The sequence below is a fragment of the Sciurus vulgaris genome, assembly GCF_902686455.1.
Source record: "Sciurus vulgaris genome assembly, chromosome: 2".
Classification (NCBI taxonomy): Eukaryota; Metazoa; Chordata; class Mammalia; order Rodentia; family Sciuridae; genus Sciurus; species Sciurus vulgaris.
This window is the reverse complement of record NC_136462.1, coordinates 200,572,587-200,598,764: the sequence shown is the minus strand read 5'-3', so window position 1 is coordinate 200,598,764 and position 26,178 is coordinate 200,572,587.

Sequence of the window (26,178 nt, the reverse complement as noted above, 5' to 3'; positions counted from 1 at the left end):
ACCTGGAGACCAGCAAGTTCTCCAGTGCTGGGCCCCCTCCTTCACGTGAAATCAGGGCCCCTGGGCATAGGACTGAGCACCTCACAGAGGCTCACCAGTGGCCGGACTGCAAAGGCACTCGACTGTGAAGCCAGCCCCGTGCGCAGGGACAGAATGGACTCACAGTGACCTCAGAGCTAGAAGTGGGAGTGAGGGCATCCAGCTTACTTGAGAACAGAGGAGGAGGAGGAGAATGCACCACCACTGACAGCAAACCCAGCGGGCGAGAGGAGCCCTGCTGCACAGCAGCAATGGGCCACAGGCCCGAGCATGTCCCAGAGGCTGCTGGAGATTCTGGCGAGATCCGAGTCCTTTGACACAGGCCTGCCAAGCTCGGTGGGTGGGTGGGCGCTCGGCATCGCCCTGCTTTCCTCTCAAGCTTTATCAGGATTTTAATGCTTTCTCCCTAAGTGGTCCCTAATATTATGGTTTTTAATTTTAAAAGCTTCCAGTTCAAAAGATGCTCCAGGTTCGTCCTGGGGCTTTACACCACCCCACCCCAGCACATCCACGCATGGTCCCTTGCTCTGCACACGTGAGTGCAGAGCCCAGCCTACAGCCCACCATCCTCAGGGGCCAGGATGGAAGGAGGAACAAGGGAGAAGGCCGGCCCATGCCTCAGCTCTCCCGGAGAAACTGGGTTCCGCATCCTCCCCTGGTTCTCACTGCCCAGCACCCACTCACCCACCTTTTTGAGTTTGTGTCCATGATGAGCTGCTGGACCCTCTCTGCACGGGAACCCGGGAGGGGGAGAGGCAGGGAGGGAGAGGACTTTCTATGTAAGCAAGCATGCCCAGTGGTAGTATGGAACGGAGCTCCTGTCCACGGAGGCTGGCCAATGCAGGCCGCGTGGGACGGAGTCCACCAGCCCTCACGTGGCCTCCTCCACCTTGTGAGACAGGAGCCCGACAGAAAAGAGGAAAGTGTCTCAATGCTACTTTCCACTGTTGACAAAAGCCAATTCCAGTAAAAACAAGCGCACCAGGAGACATGTTCAGAACGGCAGAACAAAGTTCCTAAAAGATGATATGGGAAACTTCCTCCCGACCCTGGACCTGGAAACATTCCTAAATGTTGGGACACAGAAAGCACTAACCAAAGGAGGAAATGATTGATGAGCTCTGTCTTCATGAATCAGGAACTGTGATCACTAAAAGGCACCATCCAGAGGTGAGATGTCAAGTCTCAGAGCGAGAGAAGAGACTTGTAACACGTCAGCAGTAAGGACACAAAAACACGTAAGAAACTATTATCCATCACCAGTTTAAAAAAATCATAGACAACCAGAAAAAGGTAGGGGCACCATAGGGACTTGAAGAGGTCCCTCATAGAAGACAATATCCAAACAGCTGCAAACAAGTAGAAATGTGCCTGACCTTATTAGTAAGCAAAAAAAAAAAAAAAAAAAAACCACAAATTAAACCCAAAATGAGAGGAATCGTGTGCACCTGCCAGAAATGTCATAGTTGACAATAGCACAAGGCCAGGCGTTGAGAATGCAGAGCAACCAGAACTCTGACGCTGCCCTCCTTCCCTGCAAAAGGTGAAGATCCATGTGGCTCAGATCAGCAGCTCTGCCCCTGGAACGTCCCCAGTAGGTACACTCACAGTGCACTGTGGGGCTGGCTCAGCGCCACTCACGGCAGCCAGGTCTGCTAACTCCAGCATCCCTCAATAGTAGAACAGGCAGGTAAATTTGAATATTTCTAGCAATAGCAATAAACTGCAAAATTTAACCAGCCATAGCAGGAGGCCAAACAACCACCTGAAATTTGTTTTTTTTAGTCTTTCAGTTGAACAAAAACCACCAACCAAAACAAAACAAAATTTAAAAAAAACAGAGAAGACTAGGTAACAGAGGTGACAGGTGGCCACAAAGCCTAAAACATCTGCAGTCTTTTCCCCAAAGATCTGCCGATCTCAGAATTAGAATCACCACAGGCAGACCTGGAATGGAGCTCACGTGCCCCAGGTAGATGAATCATGCTGTGTGCATGACACGAAGGCAGAGCTGAACTCCGTGGTTGGGGATGCACACAGACCCACCCTGGTGTGTGCAGACCTGGTCTCCCAAGACCAGCTCACCAGCCTCTCCTGAGATCACTCTGAGTTGCCCTTGTACGGACACCTGTCCCCTTCAGTTACCTCTGACTCCCCCGTGGTGGTGTCTGGGCCTCCATGTGGGGGAGAAGAGCTGGCCTCCTTGGGAGAAAGTCAGGTGCAGCTTCAGAGGTGGGAAAGGACGAGGGAGTCTGCATGCTGGCAGAGCTCAGGACCCAGAACTCAACAGGAGCATTCAACACAAGACGCTGGTCTTGCTCTTTCTCAGCCTCAGGAAAGCACCAGGTGAGGGCATTTCCCCACGGTGGCTGCCTCCAGGTTTGCTGGGCTTCCCTCTGGTGCACCAGGGGCTCGGGAACCAAACACAGTGTTAGCCCCAGCAGGTGAGCATCACCGGGCAGGCGCTTCAGTTTCATCCTTCAGACTCACTTCTTCCACGACAAATGGCAGGGTAAACACTAGTGTGTGGTTAGTGACTTTCCGGAAGCCGCACTGCTGACTAGTGGTGTTTACTAGCAGGACCCGACTACTCACGGGGCACTGGCACTTCCCGGACAGAGCATGCCCGTGCTTTCCTCCCTGGAGAAAGGACACTGGAGATGGGTCTTCTTCCTAGTATCAACATGCATTTTTATTTTCTGTTTACTTCTTAAAAATTGTATGAGATTTGAAACATGGTGCTCCAACATGGAAATGCTTATTTCATAATTTTTAAAATGGTGTTTTTAAATCAGAAAGACACACCAACTATGCCTGCTTTCCTAACTTCAGCACATGGCCAAGTGCCTATGCCTACGAGGAGCCAGGAACTGCTCCAGGTCCCACCAGACCCAAGTCAGGTTGTCCCTGTTCCACGCTATCTCTGGGGTCCCCTCCAGGTCCCCATGTGCACCAGGAGGCACCCCACCCAACAGCACGTGGAGCCTGGTCTGCTGGCTTGGGTCCATCCTCACTAGAACTGAGGTTCATGGCCAGGCATGTGGCACGTGATCCAGTGACGGAAGGCTGAGGCAGGAAGACCGCAGGTCCAGGGCCCTGGACACTTGGTAAGATGCCATCTCAAATACAAAGTAAAAAGGGCTGGGGGTTCGCTCCATGGTGGCGTGCCTCTGCGTTCAGTCCCCAGCACCTCCTGGCAGAAGACAGGATGGAGTGGAGTCCCCTCTCCCCCAGGGCTGCCTGGACACAGGGAGGCCACGAGCCTGGTCACCAGAGTGACCAGGTGGAGGTGTTACAGCAGCCACGCTTTCTCACACTTCAGTCTAGGAAGACCAAGTCTCCAGTCTGTCTACGGAGAACAGCAGTCCTTAGGAGATGAAGAAGCAGCAGGCCCCTCACAAAGCTAAGGAATCTGGCCTCCTAGATGTGGGGCCAAGGCAACAACGTTTCCAAACCTTCCTGGTGATTTGCAAATTGCAGCCAGGGCTCGGCAGGGTCTAGAGGGCAGCTGCTCCCGGGAAGGGATCACCTGTGCCCCAGGACTTACAGTGGGGGACCATCTTCCAGGTGGCCCAGGACCAAGTGCAATCTGGGTCAGACTGTCAAGTTAAGGCTGGGAAGTCCTGGGCAGCCCAGGTGACCAGGCCCACTGCCGTCTCTGCAGCAAACACTCTCGGACCTCGTATGAGTGGAACGATGCAGCCTTTGTTTTCTGGGACTGGCATTTCTCATTTAACATGATGGCCTTGAGGCAGCACCTTTTGCTGTAGATATATACTTTGGATTTAATTATTTGGGGTATAATATCTATGTTAATTTTAACATGAACCTATTTTGTCACATCATGTTCTCAATGAAAAGAGGCTGTGGTCGTCCTGTGCCTTTACGTAACCCCCAGGACGGACTTGCACTTCTGGGTTAGAGCCCCATGCAGCAGGCAGGCTTGGGCTCAGTGTGCAGCCCAGGAATGGGGGACAATGTCCTGTGAACCAACCCTGCCTGACCCATGGCCCACCCTGGCCCTGTGCTCTAGTCCTGGGCAGCTCCTTCTCTCCAAACCATTGTCTCCTCTGCTGCTCTAATTGTTGAGCCATTGTGAGGCCAAGAACCATCTTTGGAATGAAAGTAGTATGAGAATTAACCCATGGAAATGGGGTCGATTAACCCCAGTGGAGGGGCTGACCTGGGCCTCGGGAGGGGCTTCCTGCCCACCCCCACTCCAACCCAGGCCCAAGGGGAAGGTTTATTACTCTCATTTGATGGAGGCCATTGTGGCCCAGAAAGGTTAATTAATTTTCACAAAGGTCATTGCTGCTGGGTCAGGATGAATCATCGTGGCCACGTCTGGGTTGAACAGAGGCACCATCCAGGATGGTGTAAATCAGCCCCTCCCCCAGCTTGTCAGCTGGTCCCGTCTGCAGGCCCGTGGGAAGGGCTGGCTGTGATGGAGCCATGGCAAGAAGGGGTGAGAGGCCCAACTGGCAATGCTAGCTTGCTCAGGGCCCAGGGGTTTTCCTAGGTGCCATTGGCTGGATGAGTCTCCCTGGGGTGTCTCCATCCCAGGACCTGAGACTGTGGTACCCAGTACAGAAGAGGGCACTGTGTGCATGCGGCTGAGCTGACGGTCCTTGGGCAGAAGATTTGGCTGGGTATTCAGGTTATTCTCACAAGGGTCCCTATGAGAGGGAGCCAGGAGGTCAGGTCAGAGAAAGAGACGGGGAGAGATCGGCAATGGCTCTGAAGACAGAGGAGTGTGGATGGAGGGGCCAGAAGCCAGGGGACACAGGTGGTCTGAGAGCCTAGAAGGTCAAGGAAACGGGCTTTTCCTCTGGAGCTTTTAGGAGGGACGCGAAGGGATATGACCTGGCTGGCACCACGGGTTCAGCCCTGTGAGACTCATGTAACGGCTCCTGACTTCCAGAGCTACAAAAAACTTGTGGTGCTTTAGTCCATGACATTTAGGATTTGTTGCAGCAGCAGTAAGAAACAAATCCACAGCAACTCGGGCATCCAGCATGGAAGCCAGGAACGGCCTGGCAGACTGAGACAAGCTGGCCAGCCTGGACCCAGGGCCTTCTGGGAGAGGAGGCCAATCTACCCAGAGAGCTGTGTCCTTCCCGGGCTCAGGGAGGCCACATGCACAGACCAGAGCAGGGAGGCTGGTGCCAGAGGACAGTGTTGAACTGGGAAGCTGCCCTCCACTTGTCAACTTGTCTTCCTGAACATGCACAGTGACTTGGTGGCCATAGAGAGTGCAGGCATCATGTTTCCCACACCAGCTGCTTGGACCCCTGTTGGGGCCGGGGTTGGGGGGACAGGTAGACTTTCAGGGAGGGAATGTGCACAGGAATTTAACTTGTCGGATCCTTCTCCACAGTGGAATCTGTGAAGGAGGTTTAGAAAGCTTCTCTGCCGTGGTGTCAATTCATAATGAAAGCCCTTTGCAAGTTCAAGTTTTAGAGTCTTAAATCGGTGTTTTCCAACTGGAGCCCTCGCATGTGCTCTGGCCATCCTTGAACATTAGTGTCCTTGAACTTTAAGTCACAGGCTTCCCTTAGCGGCCACTCCAGAGGTCAGGCTGTGCTTCTCGGAGTTTCCACCAACTGCTTCTGGGAGTCCAAGATCTGACGCTGGCTGAGAGTGCCGGTCAGGCGGGGCAGCTCTGCCCTGGGGTCAGCAGTCGGCAACCGGGAAGTGACAATATGTGCACATGTGTGCTCGTGCACTGACATGTGTTCTACTCTGGGCTGACCACAGGGACCTGCAGCACACAACCCGCAAGTGATAGGTCTACAGCCCCTGCAGTCGGGTCCCCCCTCCTTAGTTTCGTATAACTCACCATTTCTTACCATTATCAGCTTTTAGAATTCTATCACCAACAATAGGATCGTATTATCAGGCTATGAATGAAGGCTTGATTGATACCCAATTCAGCAAAGAATTGGGCTCCCACCGTTGACAAACAATTATAGTTCCAACCTGAATGTTGGTTGATATTTTCATGTACGTCAACTAGTAAAAGGAAAGTAAAATAACAAAGGCATGTCAAAACTTCACTGCCTCGACAACGACGTGAGTGACTTCCTTGCTGAATTAAAATGATAGTCTTTGAATCCTGGAAGCACATCTCCTCAATTTTTTCCTTGTGCTGTTCACAATATAACAGCAACAAACATGCCGCATAATTAGGGTTTGTCTGCAGGAGAGCATTTCCCCAGCAGTCCCGTTGGTCTAGACAACCAGCCCAGCAATGCAGCCAGGACTAGGTGCCATCCCGAAAATATTCCTGTGGCCAATTTCAAGCCACCAGAGCCACATTCCTGACAACAGTGGAGGTGGATGACCTCTCATCTCCCAGGGCTCCGCTGCACAGACACCGCAGACACCAATAATCACAGGAACGTGCAGTTAAGTGACTGGGAAGCAAGACTTTCATTATTTGCTTTGGTTTTTTAATATAATTTCATTAGTTTGACATTGTTCATTTTTCAGAATAGTTATGGCTAACAAGCAGCTCACAAAATTCCTGGAAATTGAACCTTCAGCTCTGATAGGCCACTACCAGCCATGTCTTGTGCCACACCCAAGGAGGGAGACCAACGTGGTTTGACTTAGCAATTTTTCTTTTTTGGGTACCAAGGATTGAACCTAGGGGCACTTAACCACTGAGCCACATCCCCAGCCCTTTCTATATTTTGTTTAGGGACAGGGTCTCACTAAGTTGCTTAGAGTCTCACTAAGTTGCTGAGGTTGGTTTGGAATTCGAGATCCTCCTGCCTCAGCCTCCAGAGCTGCTAGGATTATTTCTAAATGGTTTTGTGTTCACTTAAAGTTGGGATTTGTAACTGCTAAATGATCCAATCACTGGTTTTGATATAAAGATTGTTTTTCCAGCTCTTCAGTGAAATTGAGCCTCAATGAAGGTGAGCGGCAGAGTCCACCGGTGAAGAGCACAGTCCTGAGCTTCTTTTCTTAAGAGGCCATAAACACTAAAACTCGGCCACCACGATGACACTCGCACCTGTTAGGATGGCTTTGCAAACACAACAGCAGCGAGACAGGAAACCATTTGTCTCAGACATGAAGAAAGTGGGCCCCTGGGGCTGCTAGTGCAGCCGCCGGGGAAGGCGTGGCAGGTCCTGGGAACTGTGGAGACCAGCCCGCAACCTCCCAATTCCATGTCCAGCAATCTCTTCTTCCAAAGAGGGAAGAGCCAGGGCTCAAGAGACATTTGCCCACCCCTGCCCAGAGCAGCATGCCCGACTGCAGCCCCTAACTGGAAGCAACCCAGGTGCCCACGATGAGGGAGGACCAGCCGAGCTGGGCAGCTACACCCTGGAACCGCGCCTCAGAGAGGGAGGAGACCCTGACACGCACAGGACACGCGTGAACCTCAGGACGTGCAGGCCAGGCACTGGAGGACAGACGCTGCGCTGTGCCACCCACCCAGAGCCCCTAAGGGGTCAAACTCACAGAGTGAAGAGAGTAGAAGGTGGCTGCCGGCACTGGGAGGGAGCGGGAGTTGCTGTCTGACCCTCCGTGGGAAGATGAGGACACCTGGAGACGGGGTAGTGCCCGTCGCACTGCACTCTTCTCAAACATGACAGCATGCCAAATCTCACGAGTGCACCCTTTCACACATAAAGGTGGATCAAACCCAAAGTAGACAGACGAAATGGTCAGACAAGAATCCGGGGAAAAAAAACTAGGAGAATAAAGGAAAATCAACTAAAAAGAAGCTCGTTTTTTGAAGACTTCAGTGACGTTGGTAAACCTTGAGCTACACCAGTCCGGAGGAGGAGACTGGCAGATGACTAACTTCAGCAACGAGGGGAGGCGGCCCCGCAGGTGCTGGGCATTGAAGGCGTAATAGTAACAGCCTTCCGCCAACCAATCTGACGAATCAGAATAAGTGAACAAATCCTTTGAAACACAAGTAGTACCCAAATCGATTTAAAGGAACTCAATAGCTCTATATCAGCTAGAAATTGAAATCATACATAGACCGTAACACCAAGATCACATGATTGGTGCATGTTGGAAAATCCCGAGGAATCAAACAGGTCTGGGATTTTTGTTTTGTTTTCTTTTGTTTTGTTTTGTTTCACTTAACCACTGAGCCAAATCCGCAGCCCCTTTTTATATTTTATTAGAGACAGGGTCTTGCTGAGCTGCTTAGGACCTCTCTAAGTTACTGAGGCTGAATCTGAACTTGAGACCCTCCTGCCTCCACCTCCCAAATCACGGGGATTACGGGTGTATGCAACCACACCCAGCTCAGCTCTGTTTCTTCAAAGTTCTGTATTAGTTATAGTAACTAAAACATTAATTTCTCACAATTGGAAATTTTTAACCAAAACAAGTTTGCTGGGATTTCGGTTGATAGTGTTTTGAATATACAAAACCATCTGTATTTTATATACAAGTAAATAATTAGAAAAAGGAATTTTGAAATATTTTCAGTACCATCAAAGGCATGAAATATTTGGTGATAAATTTTACAAAATGGATTCAAGATTAGTGTGTTGAGAACTAAAAACCTCACTCGATAAGTTTAAAAAGACTTCAAGAAATAGATACAATTCTGTCACGGACAGGAAGACTGTCTGCTCGTTCAGATTCAAAGCAGCCCCAATCCAAATCTCAGCAGCCCTTTCAGTAAATGTATCTAGCTGCATCTAAGATTTACATGCAAACATAAAAGGCCTGAAGAGCAAGCCAACATTGAAACAGAAGGGTAGGTCGAGTGAACTCAAACCGCCTGACCTCACAACTTTGTAGAGCAGTAGTCGAGAAAAGATGGCATTGCACTAGGATAAAGAAACGTGTCAGAGGAGAGAACAAGGAGCTTAGAGACACCCTCCCAGGTGCGGCCAACTGATCCTCAATAAGGAGCTAAGGGAATTCCAGGGGAATATTTTCCACAAACTGGAGCTGGGAAAACTGAATATTCGTATGAAGAGGAAAAGAAAGAAAAAAGAAACTTGATCCTTACCACACAATCTATAAAGAATTAATTCAGATTTGACCCCGGACATAAACAAAAGAGCTGATATTACTAAGCCAGAGTGTGGCTCTGTGGGAGAGTATTTGCAGAGCATGCCTGAGGCCTGCACAAAACCCACATATAATAATTGATAATAAAATTTTACCAGGCTCCACCGGGAGCCTGGTAAAGAGACAGGTGGCCTTGCCCTCCTGCCCACTCCTGGGACTCTGTGTTTTAGTCACTTTTTGCAGCTGTGACTAAAACACCCGACCAGGATGATTACAGAGGAGGAAAAGTTTATTCAAGGGCTCACGGTTTCAGAGGTCTCCGTCCACATACAGGCAGCTCCATCACGGTGGAAGAGCATGGCGGAGGGAAGCTGCTCGCAGGATGACCAGGGAGCAGAGAGGCTGCTGGCCAGACAAACGCACACCAAAGCCACGCCCCCTCCTCCAGCCACACCCCACCTGCCTCCAGTTACCTCCCAGTTAATGCCATCGGGGTCTAATTCACTGATTGGGTCAGGATGCTCACAACCTATCATTTCTCCCCCGAACCTTCTTGCATTATCTCACAATGCAAGACACTGGGGGACACCTCACTCCGCAATATGGGAGGGAGAGCTCGGCTGGCCCTCTTCCCAAAGGAAAAAGAAGACGGCTGGTGACAACAACATCATAAAAGTCAGTCACCTGAGTCTCTGAGACTTGTCCTGAAGGCACAGAGCAAATGGGCAGTCGGGCGGTGGTGCCCGAGGCCCTGCCCCTGCCCCTGCCCCTGCCCTGGGGCCTCCCCTGCTCCCATTTCTGCTCTGTACGCTCTGCCTGTAGGTGCAGCTGGGGGCAGCGCTCTCCCGCTCTGCCCTGGACTGTCTCTGCAGCTCCTCCTTTGGTCCTCCCATGCCGTGGGAGTTCTACCCCAGGCAGGGCAAGGGACCTGTTCTCCTTCCCCATGACCCAACACCCATACACACCCACAGGCACACACAGACCCTCACGCACACAGCTCTCCCATAGTGCTCTTGCCTGAGGGCCTTCTAGACTCCAGTGTGACCTATCAAACCCTGGGTCAGGGCAGGGACCCGTCAGCCCCTCTCCTTTCCCTTCACCCCTTCAATTTTCCTCATGTTCACCCCAGACTAGTCCTGAGAGTAAGTGCCACAGCCCAGGCCCCAGCCACACCTGTATGGATTGCTCCTGTCCCCAGGATGAACAAGCGGGTGGGGACCTCACTTACACACTGGAAAGCAACACCGAGCTAGGTTCTCTGGAAGCCCGAAAAGGAGAACCAGCAAGGGGGCTGCGGCAGGGCCCTCCCAGCACGCACACAGGTGTCCCTGCACTCCAAGGCCAGGTGGGGCACAGGAGGTCTGCTGTGGCCCTGTGTCCTGACCTAGCAGTGGGTCCACAGCTGGTGCCACATGGAAAAGTCACAGCGCCGCAAGCTAGAGATACCACCCTTGGCTGCACGGGTGCTTGTGGTAGGCACCACGGCCCCTGAAGATGGTCACAGCCGCTCCCACAGCCTGTGCATGCATCCCTCACATGGCACGAGGGACTCTGCAGAGGTCATGAGTTAAATAGCAAAAGCATCCTGGGTTTCTGGGTGGGCCCAACCTACTGCCATAAGCCCGGAAAAGCGGAGAACATTCTCTTGTTGGAGGCAGAAGGCAGCAGCAAAAGGGACGTCAGATTCAAGTCTGAGAAGCCCTTGACCCAGCTTCGCTGGTGGGGGCCACGCAAGAAGCCCAGGAAGGCAGGCAGGCAATTGTTGGGGTGAAGATCTGCCCGCTCAACTCAGTCCTATGAGTTCATAGGGGTCCAGCCCATAGTGAAATGGGCCTAGAAGTGGATCGTGGCCCGGGGCCTCCGCTAAGGGACTCAACCCTGCTGACATCTGGATTTCAACCCCAGGAGTCCCAAAGCTGAGGACTGCTTGCAGAACCGAGATTCCCAGGCAGTGTGGTCTTAACTTGTGCTTTGTTACAGTGGCAGCAGTAAAGGAACCCAAGGTCATATTGTGACCAAGAAGCGTAGAACAGTAAACGAAAATCCTGAAGAACACTAAGCCCCGAGCAAACAGAACCTTCCGGATGAGCTGGACCATGTCCCTGGGTGCTGCTGGGGGCACAGCTCGGAACAAGCCCCGGGCAGGGCGTGGAGGCAGCTCGTCCTCTAGAGTGGCCAGCAGCCATCGCCAGCATCACCAGCCAGGTCCCCAGGCCACTGGCCTGGTCTGGGCCTCTGAACTGACTGCCGTCCCAGCTGGGCATGAGGGTCTCAGCCCAAATCCCCAGGCCACACTCCTCTGAGAATGATGGAAGGAAGCACGCGCGGGGGCTCAGGTGAAGTCAGGGCACTCAGCTGGGGGCCTCTGAACCTCCGGCACTCCCCTCGCCTGGCCCCGGCCCCGAGCACAGCACTGCTCATCACCTCGGCAGAGCGGACAGTCTGCATCCGTGCAGTCGCGTGGGGCGGCTCCAGGTGCCCACGGCGGGCACTTCCTGCGGGGCTGGGGTCCAGGACCCCCACCCTGAAGAGCCACCTTGGAACTGGAGCCCTTTCTGAGTGGGATCCTGCTTAGGGTTGCCACATTTAGCAAATAAAAAATACAAGACCCTTTTGAATTTGAATTTCTGATGAACAATAAATCTTTTTTACTATTATCTTAAGTATGTTCCCAGCTAGTATTGGGGGATACTTAGAAAAAGTACTTGCTGTTCATCTGAAATTTAAAGTTACCTGGGCAGTTCTGCATTTTAGCAGACACCCCAGCTGAGACCTCTCTCCCGTTAGGCCAGTGAAATGAGTCACCCTTTGCTCCGCCAGCCAGGACCCTTAGTGGGACCCTGCCACCTGCAGCATGGGGGTCAGCAGCTCTCTCCCCCCACAGTCTGTCCCTAACTTCACTGCTGAGGCCACTGATTCCCTGAGTCCAGGACTTCAGATGTGGCCCTTACGGGAAGTCACAGAGGAACTTAGGGCTTCCAACCACTCTGTGGGTGCCACTCCAGGGATGCCGACTTCAGTGGCTGAGGCAGGCCCAGCATCAGACATTTCAGAAGCTTCTCAGGGACCCCAGGAGCATCCAGGTTTGAGGCTGTGTCCCCTAAGAGAACCCTACCTGAGGGGGACCCTAAAACTAAGAAGCTAGAGGTTCTGGCCAGCAAGCTTGGTTTCTAAAGCTTCCTTCACCAGGTTCTGGTTGGGGGCCCCTCAGCTTCAGCTCCTTCCTTTCCACTCACTGAGCTGTTGAGAGCATCAGTGGAAACCGGTTCTCCTGGTGTCTCCCTGGGCCAGCAGATCAGTAGCACCTTGGAACCTGCTAGAAACACAAGCCCATGAGCTTCTAACTCAGCTGCTGGAGAAGGAAGGCAAGCTGTGGTAGCAAGCTCCCGGGGAATCAAGGTGTGCTCACCACTGGTATAGACAGGTGTTGAGGGGAGATGCAGGAAGAGATGGGTAAGCAAAGCTGGTTACTGCCCCAGCAGCAAGGATGGGTGTAGCTGGGCCCTCTCCCTTCCCTTTCCTCACCGCCCAGCTCAAGGCTGCCCATCATGCCAAACATGCAGTGGCCTCAGTCACCTGTTGTGGGTCTCAGCATCTTCCCTAGGTCCTGTCTGGTCCAGAAGACCCCTGGGAGAGTCATGGGGAAGGTGTGCTGGGGAGGCTTCCTATCTGTCTTCACAGCTGGATTGCTGTACTGGTATTTGCATACATCTCAGGGAGAAAGCTCCTGTCCACCTCGAGAAATGCCTCCTGCTTCAAAAACAAAGCCAGAAAATGGCAGCTGATTATGGGCTGCCATAGAAATAGAAATAACCTTAGTGTTCTTACTTTGCCTAAGTTAAGATAGGCTCCATCTTGGCATGGGCTCTGGAATCCCGGAAGCCAGGTGTCCAGTCCAGGCTGGTCCTACTTTTTGACTTCTGTAAGCCCCAATTTGTTTGCCAAAAATACTAGTAATGATTGCTATTACCTGCTGTCAGCATAGTAGCTGAATTAGTAAGCACTGTACCCTCCCAACCACAGCTGGGGAGGTCACACAGCCACCCTCCTCCTGGATCGTTCATTGAAGTCACCTGGGGAGGGTTTTAAATCCGGGTTCCCCAGCCAGTCAGAGGCCAAGAGAACTACGAGGGGCCCTGCCATCAGTGGAGGCTCAGACCCTCCCCGAGTCCAAGCTGCTGCCAAGTCAGGAGTTCTGGGCCTGTGTCTCCCTTTGGAAATGGCCCCTCGACATGCCTGCAGGGGACCGCTCCCTGCTCCCAGCACAGCGCAACTCAGGGTCCACCCAGGTCAGGCCAGAATCGAGGCCGGGCACTTTGGGGACTTGGGTGATAAGAACTGCTGCCAAGGGATTTAACCAGTCAACATATGGTGGCTTTGAAAACTCTTAATTTCATTTAAGAAAAAAGAGTTTTTTGTTGTTGAGTTTTAAAAAAACCCACAATAGAACGCTGCTGTGTGGTTAATTGGAAGCAGATGTGCAGCCTCTTCGCAGCTCCCTGCTCTCGGCAAGACCGTCCCTCTTCCCTCCACCCTGCCGCTCCGTGAGGGCGCTGGGGAAGGGGCCGGGCGTGGGGGAGAGCCAAGGGCTAAGGACATCTGCCTGCCTTGATTTCCTTGTAATCAGGGAACATCTGCCAAGCCAATCCTGCCCTGCGTCCCTGGGCCTGGCAGGGCCATTAGTCACCGTCTCATCTGGCAGCGTCACAGACACATCCTCGCTCTCCCTGCTCCAGCTGGTGAAGGGGCCCCAGGGCCTAGTGAGGGTCCGTGCTGGCACCTGAGCCCCCCTGCCCCTGCACCACAGCTGTAGGAGCCCGGCCCAACTGGGCCCCTGAGGCCTGGCAGGAAGGTGACGGAGGAGGCCAGGGCTCTGACCCTGGCTCTGCGTTCTTTCCTAGCTCTCAGGGCTCCCTAGCTCCTACTTTGGGTGCTGTCTCTCAAGGTCTCTGAAGATGGCTTCTCTCCCTCACTTTGACCCCAGGAAATAGGTCCAGGAAGCCTCTTTCCCCCAAAGACCAGGGTGGGGGCCAGCAGCCCTGGCAAGGACTGTTCGTCTTTTTCTCTGGGGTCCCGTGCCTGAGGGATCCAGGCCTGCAGCCTGTGAGGTCCCTGACTCAGGAGGGCCCCCACTTCTTCGAAGCCCGCCTGCTGGGGTTTTGAACGCCCTGACGCCTTTTAAACAGGGGTCTGCATCTTCAGTGGCCCTGCACATTCTACAGCTGCCTTGACCCTGAGCGGGAGGTCAGAGCGTCCAGTGGCCTGGCAAAACCTCATAACCAGGTCTGCCTGTAGCAATACCTCAGCCGTGGACCTTCCCCAAGGGGAGCCCAGGTCCTCCAGAACCCACCCAGCCACCCTCCCAACACACAGGTCCTGGGCTGGGACAGCTCTTAATGGAAGCATTGTACCCCTTCCCAAACCACAGGTTAGCTTCCTGCATTCTCACCTTGACCAGCAGGGTCATGACCACCCTGTAAACATATCTGACGTTGGCAGATAAACATACCAGAGGAGTTGTGACCCATGCAACGGGTGCCTGGCAATGCCCAGGCCTCAACTGTCCTCTTTCAGACCAGATGGACATACAGCAACTCAAAACTTACACAGTCTGGATATTCGATACCAGAGAACCACCATGGATATTTTAGCTGCTAATAATAATGTACGTGGTCCACTTATTTTTAAGATTTCTCCCTACGTTTAGTGGTAAGTACCGGAACCTACGGATGTGACCCAGAGTGCTTAGGAATTTGAGCTTTAGAAATCAGCTCCCCTGTTTCCACCCTCAGATGGCGTCTTCACACACACAATAAAACCCAAACTCTCCCCAGAGCCCCTGGATCCTGGCCCTTGATGACACCAGCCACTCTTCCTCAGGCCCTTGGCACTTGCTTGTCCCCTTCCTGGGAGGCTCTGTCCCAGGCCCTGGGAGACTGCTTGCTCGGCCTCCCCTGGGTCTCAGACCTCCTCTGATACTCCGCCTGTGGTCCTTTCCTCATCAGCATAAGGGACGGGATGGGATGGGAAGTACCGCACTGTCAGCTGGACTTCAGGTGTGACAAGATTGGTACCCTCCAGGAGGGGCTGCTGAGCTCTATGAGGGCGGCTGGTTGGTGGGCCCAGGTCTAATCAGGTCTCAGGGGCTTTACTGGGTGGTGTCCACTCTGGAGAGATTACATCAACACACCCCTAGGGCCTGGCAGATGCTGATTTCTGCCGGGAGTTGGGATCTCAGCAGCCTCCCAAGTTCCCGAGAATTTCAGTCCTAGGGCAGGGGAGCCAACACCCTACAGGTCTCCCATGCTCTGCTGCCCACACATATGGTCTTCTCAGCCTTAGTGCCTGACTGTATTCAAACCTGCCTGTTTGGTTTCCTGACCCTCTTCAGCTGCCAGGAGAGATGCCAGACTCAAATGGAAAGTAAGGTATACTCCCCTCCATATCTGACTTGAATCCCTGGGGACAAGCTTCTCTGTGCCTGTTTCGCTCACTTCTGCTAGGTGCACACTTGGCCACGTGGTTGGCACTTGCCAGGACAGTGTGGCGGTGTTTGCTACACACTCCTGTCTGCACAGCAGCAGCTGCAGTGGGGCCACCTCAGAATGGCTCCAACTCAGGTCCCTACTTGCCAGTAGAGAAATGGCACTTTTCAAACTCAAGTTCAAGGTGTGGCCTCTGGATCAGTTGCTTTTCTGATCTGCAGTTTTTTCTGTGCCAAATTTGCCCATTATGTCTCACCCTCTGTGTTATCCTTCCCCTCCTTGGTAAGCTGGAGCTTTGGTCACTGCTGCAACCAGCTTCACTCAGGGGACTCTTTCTGTGCTTTGTTGCATACACCCAGATTTCTGAGTCTCTCAGAGACTGTCTGACTGAGTTTCAGTGAAGTCCCTCTCTCAGCCACCTCACTGAGAAGCAGGACTGCCTCTGTTTGAACCCTGGGCCACAGACTAAGAAGGCAGCCTTCCTCTAGCCCACCACCTTGAATCTACCCTTGATTAATTCTTAAGTTTCAGAGGTTTTGATCCCTGGGTAGCTCCAAGGCAGAAACTTCATGGCAGAAGGGCATGGCAAAAGAAAGCTGCTTACCTCATGGCAGCCATGAAGCAGAGAGAGCTAGCAAGCCTTACATTTTTTTCAATCTGTGATCTTGCCATTTATTTTTTTAGGATATTCCTATTTAATGGAATTACCATTGTGGTTGGATAAAGTCTCTTATGTTTAATTTTCTATTTGCCCCATTTGCTTTCCATTCCTTGTTAAGAACATTTTCCTGCCTTCCTGGGGCTGGGCTGAGCGTGGAGCTGAGCTGAGTGTGGAGCATGGAGTCTTAGGACTCTGTGCATCTCCACGACTAGCTCACGCATTGCCTCTCCCGCACTCCACTTCTGGGCTTACTCCCGTGTACGGCGCGGGCAGTGCCTTCCACTGGCTGCCTTCAGGTCACACTATGCCACTGCCTTGCGGCTGGTTCAGAGCACAGCTCTACCTTACCTTTCTTCTCCTCATTTTTGGGGTGCTCTTTTGTCACACATTTTATCATGATAGATATTTAGATCATACATCATTTTTAATATTTTTTATTTAGAAGGTCGACAACCTTCTATCTTTAAAGACCAGTGTCTCCTGCATTCCTTCAGATGTTCTTCCCTTGTTCTCATAGGTAAAAATTTCCACCTCACTGTTTTGAAAGCAGGGCAAAAGGCAGGCACCTGATTATCAAAGAAAAGGCAATGGGTGGCTAACAGCTAACCTCCTGATTGCACTTCTCCTGCCCCACAAGCTGCTAACAGCTCTGGAGATCTGCACTTTCCAACACAAGGAATTACCAATGATTGCCCCCTGGGCTGCTCTTTTCCTGCTTTTGGGCATGTATGCAGGAAAGGAAGAGAGGGTGGGGGTCTATAAAAAAGCAAAACACCCCCACTCCCACAGACACCAAAATCTGTGTCCCCTTCTCTCCAGAGAAGTCTGCCTCTCTCTTAAATAAAACTTGCTTTTATGCTTGCCTCAGCGTTTCGGGTGTTTAATCTTCAACACTGTGGGAATGAGGACCCCATCCCGATTTCCAGGACTGGTATCAGATGGGGGGTCATAGGGGACCATCACTGAGATAAGCTTCTCTGCACCTCACATCTTTCTGAGTTGCCTTTTAGTGTCTTCCTCTTTCCTCGTGTAGGACAGTATTGGGCACCTGTCAATTAAACGCAGTTAATGTAAGCCACCAATCTGAAGATTCGAGTGTAAGGGTTCAAAGCCTCTTTTGCTCCTAATCACGTGTCCTGCAGGTCAGGCATTTGGGTTCTGCCAAAGCCATTTCTCACTGTCCTATCCAGGCTGAGAGTGACCTGGTATCTAGACAGTGGTCTCTAACCCCAGTTTGCCTTTGGATACACAGAGACGCACAAAGGGTAAAGCGACTGTGAGATTGTGGCCAGGGCTACTCCCTGGGGAATCTCAAAGGAGTTTTCCCCTGACAGCCCAATGGGTATCCTACAGTGACTGGTCAATCAGGTGGCACTGGGCAGACACCCCAGTAACACACACACATCCTTGTGAGCTGAACTATAACTCTCCAGCACCCACTCCTCTCGAGCACTCTCCTCACCTCACTGATCAGACTCTAGCCATTGAGAGAGGGATATTTTACACGGAGTGGTTCATAAGGAAATGTCTGATTTCCAGTTGTTTGCATATTAAGCCCTTAGAGGTCTAGATATTCTCCCCACTGTTGTTTCTGTGCTCCTTTGAGCTCTGCTAGCTTCTTTGGCTGCAAAAAGGAAGGCTTATGTCCTTACCATTTTCAATTCACCTCTTCCATAAACTCCTCCAGGAAAAGTCTCTAACAACCACTAGATATCATTCTTAACCTCTAGGGATTCCTTTATCCCGTAGAGCAGAGGATACCCCAACATAGGTCAGTTTTTCCCTATGGGTGATATATTTAGAAGTTTAAAGGTGGTAGGAGGAGATCAGTCATCACTGCTAAGTCTGAATCTTTCAGGGCTTGGCATGTGGCAAACAGAGACCTTTGCATTCTTATTGGTGAAACAGCAATAAATCCCACAGAAACAGGTAGTGAGGTGAAGGTTTTGTTGACCATCAGAAGCTCATTTAGGGAGATGTCCCTAACAAAATAGACAGTTTTCTCTGGCATGGACACCTGAGTTCTGTTTTATCTGACTCAGATGGAAGCTTAGTTCTCAAGAGTTATGCAGGTTCACCACTAGTCTGCATACTGAAAAATTGGGAAAAGCTTGACCCACAGATGCTCAAGAAAAGTGCCTCATTTTCTTCTGCTGTCAAGCCTGGGAGATGACCTAATCACAATTGCAAATTGTCTTATAATTTTCTGCATCCAAACCTGGGCTGTTTACCAACTGGGGAAATTGAAAATGGTCTCCAGAGGAAATATAAACTATAATAACACAACTTAAAAGACTGATTTTACAAAAGAAAAAAAATGTACGAGACCCTATGAATGAGGTTTTGCTTCTCAAACTCAAAAGGTTTCCTTATTCCTTAGCTTTCTGCCAGATTTCGCTTTCCCTTTCTCTCTGTCTCTCTCTCACATCTTAAATGTAAGTTTCAGAAGTGACTATCCAAAACAAGTTTGAGATAGAAGAGTAAAAATGGTCAGTTTTAAATTCAAACTGGTAAATTGCTATCTAATCTGTTCTGCACTCTGTGACTCTCCTTTCTTAACAAGTTCCTCCCTAAACACTATATCACAGAGAGGGAAATTGGAATGGTCTCATATATGTAAGTCTTCTTTATCTTGAGAACTTTTCCCAAGGATTTCAGGGCTCTCACATTCTTTAAATACTTGAACTGACTCTAATCTGACTCAAAAGTGCATTCTGATCTGATAAAGATGTTCTGTATATTCCTTTCCCAGAGTAATTATGGTCATGCCATTTTTTTAGAACTCCTGGGTTTAATTTTTAAATTTTTGAGTTCATGATTTTATGACGAATTCACATTTGATCCTGCGTGATTAAATTAGTAATTTTCTAATCAGTCTTATCTAACCATAGAGGTTTTTGTACACTGTCTTGTTCAAAGGCCGATTTTTCAAGGGCTAGTTCTCAAATACATTGGAAAGTCTCCTTTTACAGAATCCTAAGGAGGACATAGACATAGTGATGTTGGGAATAATCTGATAGCCATTAAGGATAAGAGACCTTCTGAACCTTTCATTTCAGTCTCCACCATGGCTGTGAGATTTTACACCTGGCAAGTCCAAGTGTACAGGCCTACCCTCTGTTTAAGTAATAATGTGAAATTGATAGGCTCTACTTCTAACAGGTTAAATCTAACAGAGGCTTTAATAAACATTCGTAGCTCTGTCTTCTACCTGTGGACATCTACCTGTAAAAAGCTACAAGATCTCGTTTCCTATCTGTTTATGTGTGTGTGCATACCTGAGTATTGTCTTATTGTGTCTACATATGTGCTTGTGTCCATATATCATGTATATAGTATCAAAATTGGCATAAGTGAGTGCTCATAAATTAAATTTTTAAAAAAATGAATCCAAGTACCTTTTAGATCATGCAACTTAAAAATAGTTTATTTTAAATTAGAACAACATGAGAATAAAGATGCCTTTAAAATTACTAACTTACAAGTTTTTCTAGGTTGTCAGACAATTAATAGAGTCTTGGGTTCTACAAAATGTCCAAAATGTAATATCCATTGTTTCTAGGATTTTTCTTAAAAAGGGAAGCTATGTCTAATACTGTTAACAACATTTGTCTGATATTTTGCTTTTTACCACTAAAAATGAGTAAATTAGATTTAACATAAAGGGATTAATCTTAATAAATATGTTTGTTAGAGGAGACATCTAATTTACAAAGTTAAAATGCTAAAACATCAAATGCTAAATAAAATCAAGTATTCTTGACTTCTTAAATTCCATTAGAATATATTTAGACAATAACTATTTCCATAAATTGGTAAATGGAAAAAGTTTTAGATTCCTTTGTTTCTGTGTTTTCACCAAAAACAAAGAGTTTTTAAGAGTTAAGATCCTGACAGGTATAATTTATTTACAAAGAATACAAAAGGATTCTGTTGGGTTTCAATTAAAGTGCTATAAAAAACAAAGTATTACATCTTATTAAAGTGGAGTAATTTATCTGAATTCAGAGATTTCATGAGGATTGTCTCAGGATGTAAATTTTAAAAAGGGCCTAAGAAGGTTCTAGGCATGAAAATATATTTAGTATTGAAAATAGAAGGAAAAGAAATATTTCTGGATGAGAAAGTCTTTTGTATGGCAAAGAAATTGTAGAAGTGTAAGTTATGCAAGGTTTGTGGAAGGTAACTATCAAAAAGTTTCTGTGTAACACGTTGACTATAATTAGCGCAATCAGGTAAATTTATTCAAGATATGTTCCTAAGTTCAAATGTTAATGCACTGATATAACCAAAATTTAATCTTTGATGTGTTGAAGTAATAAGGATTTCTTAGACTTTAATTGGCATCTTATCTAACAAGATAATTTTTGGTGTCCTGTTAAATGTTTTAATTTTATTTAGAGAACTAGTCTCAAAGGAATTAGTTTGTACAAGCTCTGGTTAACGAAGAGCTGTTGTTTTAGAGTATTACACTCCACTACAGATTCTAAAATTTTTCTTTAAAAACATTACAGTACATATAAGTTAACTTAGATGGTTGATGTAAATCAGTTTAATTTGAATTTTTTAAATTGTTCTAATTATTTATTGATGATAGTAGAATGAACTCTGTTCATTCATGGTGCAAAGTCATACTGGTAGTGTAAACATGCATTTATATATAATGGGAATAATGTGTTGCCGCCCCCGGCAACAATTGCGCGGGTATTTATCGGAGGTGGACTGGAATACTGAGCTACTCTATTATCTTTCTCTTTAGTGCGCTGTTCTTGCTTGATTGATTTTAGAGAAAGAGAAGCTTTGAGAGAAAGGCTTTGCTTATAGAAAGAGAGACTTTGCTTTTAGAGGAAGTTTTTAGAGAAAGAGAGGCTTGCTACATTTATCAGAGATCTATTTCTTCTTAGGGTTCTGCTGTTTCTTCTTAGAGGTAGGTCCCGCAACCTGTGAACTAGGTGCTATCTATCTGAGGGCTAGCTGCTTCTTCTAGCTGCTTCTGCTTCTCTCTGCTAGCTGCTGCTTTTTTCCTTCTACTACTGCCTGCTTATATTCCCTCCAGGAGGCAGAGGGAGGAGCCACGCCAGTTGAGATCAGGGGAGGAGCCAGCTGCCCTATCACGGCAAAGGTTAAAATGAGCAGTGCCTGAGCAGGAGCACCGGGAACACCTGTGCACGCATTGGTGTGCATGGACTTAATTGAATACGGCCAATGACAAAACACCTGGGTATGCTTATATTACTCAACCTCCTCACTGCCAATGTGATCAAAACACCTCCAGCTGGCCACCAGGCGCATCCTGGCAAAAGCCCACTGGCACAGCCCCCAACAATAATGTTCAATCCCATTTCACCGTCCTTCCCAACCCTATACATCCTCCCCTCCCCTCAGTCCCCTGTGCATGATCTTAAAGTTCCTTCCTCCACAATTATGGATCAGTGTCTGCTTATTAAAGAAACACATGTTCCTTTGGTTTTGGGGGATTGGCTTATTTCACATAGCATGATATTCTCCAGCTCCATCCATTTATCGGCAAATGCCATAATTTCATTCTTATTTAAAGCTTGCATATATTCCATTGTGTATATGTACCACATTTTCTTATCCATTCTATCTGTTTGAAAGGCATCTAGGTTGGTTCCATAGTTTGGTTATTGTGAATTGGGTTGCTGTAAACACTGATGTGGCTGTGTTACTGCTGTATGCTGATTTTAAGTTCTTTGGGTATAAACTGAGGAATTGGGATAGCTGGGTCAAATGGTGATTTCATTTCAAGATTTCTAAGGCATCTTCATACCACTTTCCATGATTGTTGAAATAATTTTCAGTTCTACCAGCAATGTATGAGTATACCTTTTTCCCCACATCCTCGCCTACATTTATTATGACTTTTTTCTTAATAATTACCATTCTGACTGAACTGAGATAAACTCTTAGAGTAGTTTTGATTTTCATTTCCCTAATTGCTATAGATGATGAATATTTTTGTATGTCTATTGACCAATTATATTCTTCTTCTGTGAAGTGTCTGCTCAGTTCCTTTGTCCTTTTATTCATTGGATTATTTATTTTTTTATTTGCTTTGGTGTTAGATTTTTTGAGTTCTTTATATGTCCTGGAGATTAATGCTCTGAGATGCAGGTGGCGAAGATTTTCTCCCACTCTCTAGGCTCTCTCTTCATGTTATTGTTTCCTTTGCTAAGAAGAAGCTTTTTAGTTTGAATCCATCCCATTTGTTGATTTTGATCCTTACTTCTTGCGCTTTAGGAGTCTTGTTAAAGGAAGTCCTAAGCTAACATGGTGAAGATTTGGGCCCTGCTTTTTCTTCTATTAGGTGCAGAGTCTCTGATTCTAAGTGCCTAAGTCTTTGATCCACTTTGAGTATAGTTTTGTGCAGGATGAGAGATAGGGGTTTAATTCATTTTTCTACATATGAGTTCCATTTTTCCCAGCACCATTTGTTGAATAGGCTATCTTTTCTCCAATGTATGTTTTTGGAATCTTTGTCTAGTATGAGATAACTGTATTTATGTGGGTTTGTCTCTCTGTGTCTTCTATTCTCCTACCAATTGGTCTACATGTTTATACTGTGCCAATACCATGCCATTTTTATTACTATGGCTCTGTATGGTACTGGTGATGCCTCCTGCTTCACTCTTCTTGCTAGGGATTGCTTTAGTCATTCTGGGTCTCTTATTTTCCAAATGAATTTCATAATTGCTTTTCCTAGTTCTATGAAGAATATCATTGACATTTTAATAGGAATTACATTGAATCTGTCTAATGATTTTGGTAATATGTCCATTTTGACAATATTAATTCTGCCTATCTAAGAATATGGGAGATCTTTCCATCTTCTAAGGTCTTCTTCAACTTCTTTCTTACTATTCTGTAGTTTTTATTGTAGAGGTCTTCACCTCTGTTGTTAGATTGATTCCCAAGGGTTTTTTTTTTTTTTGTTTTTGTTTGTTTGCTTTTTCGAGGCTATTGGGACTGGGGTAGTTTTCCTAATTTCTCTCTGCAGTGCACTCATCACTGATGTATAGAAATACATCTGATTTCTGGGAGTCGATTTTATATCCTATTACTTTCTGAAGTCATTTGTTAGTTATAGAAGTTTTTCTGGTAGATTTTTTTGGATCTTCTACATATAGAATCACATCATCAGAAAATAGTGACAGGTTTGGAGTCCTCTTCTATTTGTGATCCCGTTAAATTTCTTTCATCGTCTGATTGCTCGGGCTAGACTTTCAGGGACTATCTTAACTGAGAAGTGGTAAAGAGGGCATCCGGTCTTGCCCCAGTTCTTTGGGACAATGCTTTCCGTTTTCCCTCCATTTAGAATGAATGTTGGCCTTGGGTTTAGCATAGATGACCTTTACAATGTTGAGGTATATTCCTACTGTCCCTAGGTTTTTCCAGTGTTTTAAACATGAAAGAGATGCTGTATATTATCAGATGCTTTTCTGCATCTATTGAGATGATCATATGAGTCTTGTCTTTAAGTCTACTGATGTGGATGAGTTGTTTATTGATTTCCATATGTTAAACCACCTTGCACCCCTGGATGAACCCCACTTGATTGGGGTGCACTATTTTTTTTCTGTGTTTTTGTATGCAATTTTTCAGAATTTTATTGAGAAGTTTTGGATCTACGTGCAATCAGGGAAGTCTGAAGTTTTCTTTCCTTCATGTGTCTTGTCTGTTTTGGTATCAGTGTGATACTAGCTTTCATGGAATGAGTTTGGAAGGGTTCCCTCCTTTCCTATTTCATGGAATAATTGAGGAATATTGGTGTTGATTCTTCTTTTGAAGGTCTCTGTAGATCTCAGCTGAGAATCCATCTGGTCTTGTGCTTTCTTGGTTGGCAGACTTTTGATGGCTTCTTCTATTTCATTGCTTGAAGTTATTCTGTTTTAAATTGTGTATGCCCTCCTGATTCAGTGTGGGTACCTTGTATGTCTCTTAGAAATTTATCAATATCTCTGATATTTTCTATTTTATTGGAGTATAAATTTTCAAAATAGTTTCTGATTATCTTCTGTATTTCAGTAGTGTCTGTCATGATACTTCCCTTTTTCATCATGAATTTTAGTAATTTGAGTTTCCCCTCTTTTTCCTCTGTTAATGTGGGTTAAGGGTTTATCAATCATACTTACTTTGTCAAAGAACAAGTTTGTGTTTTGTCAATTTTTTTGAACTGTTTGTTTCAATTTCATTGATTTCAGCTCTGATTTTATTTCCTATCTTCTACTGCTGTTGGTTATTGATTTGTTCTTTTTCTAGGGCTTTGGGATGTAATTTTAGGGTAATTTCATTTTTTTAATGAATTAGCTCAATGCAATGAACTTTCATTTTAGTACTACCTTCATAATGTCCCAGAAATTTTATATGTTGTATTGGTATTCTTATTTACTTATAAGTATTTTTAATTTCCTGATTTTTCTGCTATCTATTCATTATTCAATAATATGTTATTTAGTCTCCAGGTGTTAGAGTATCTTCTATTTTTTATTTTATCATTGATTCATAGTTTCATTCCATTATGATCTAATAGAATGCAAAGTAGTGTTTCTCGTTTTTTGTATATGCTAAGAGTTGCTTTGTGGCATAGCATACAGTCGATTTTAGAGAAGGATCCATGTGCTGCTGAGAAGAAAGTATATTTGCTTGATGATGGGTGAAATACTCTATATATGTCTGTTAAGCTAAATTATTGATTGTATTATTTAGTTCTATAATTTCTGGATCTATCCAGTGATGAGAAATGCATGTTAAAGTCATCCAGTATTATTGTGTTGTGGTCTATTTGATTCTTGAAATTGAGAAAGGTTTATTTGACATACATAGCTGCTCTATTGTTTGGGGCATATATATTTACAATTTTTATGCCATATTGATGTATATTTCCCTTAAGCAGTGGAAATGTCCTTCCTTATCTCTTCTAACTGACTTTGACTTCAAGTCCACTTTATTTGATATTAGGATGAACACCCCTGCTTTTTATGCAGTCTGTGTGGTGATATATTTTTTGCCAACCTTTTACCTTCAGATCTATGGATGTCTTTCCTAGAAGGTGAGCCCTTTGGAGACAGCATATTGTTGGGTCTTTTTTTTTAATCAAATCTTCCAGTCTATATCTTTTTTCTTGATGGTGCTGGGGATTTAACCAGGGTCTTGTGCCTATGAGGCAGGCCCTCTACCAACTGAGCTATTTCCCCAGCCAGTCTATGTCTTTTGATTGATGAGTTTGGGTCATTAACATTCAGGGTTATTATGATATATGTTATATATTATCAACAATTTTGGTTATTATCATTTTTAATTTGACTTAGTTTCTCCTTTGACTGACTTCTCCCTTTAGTATAGTTCCACTCTTTGCTGGTTTTCATTTTTTTATCTCCTCCTCATGGAATATTTTCTGAGAATCTTCTGCAGTGCAAGATTTCTAGTTGTGAATTCTTTTAATTTTTTTTTTTAATCATGGAAGGTTTTTATTTCATTTTCAAAGATGAAGCTTAGTTTTGCTGGATGAAAATCTTGGTTGGGATTCATATTCTTTCAGAGCTTGGTGTATGTTATTACTGGACCTCCTGGCATTGAGGATCTGGGTTGAAAAAATCAGTTGAGATCTTAATTGGTTTCCCCCTATATGTAATTTGATTTTTTTCTCTTGCTGCCTTTAAAATTCTATCTTTATTCTGTGTGCTAGTCATAATGTGCCTTGGTGTGGGTCTGCTGTCATTTTGTACATTTGGGGTCCTGTAAATCTCTTTTAGTTGATTTTCCATTCATTCTTTAGATTCAGGAAATTTTCTGGTATTATTTCATTGAAAAGATTATATATTCCTTTGGTTTGTATCTCCAGGCTTTTTTCAAAATTCAGTCCTTTCATGTTATCTCATATTTCCTGAAAGTTCTGTTCATTTTTTTATCATCTTCTCTGTACTGCTGACTTTATTTTCAAAGAGTATATATTTTGTCTTCATTGCTTGGAGTGCT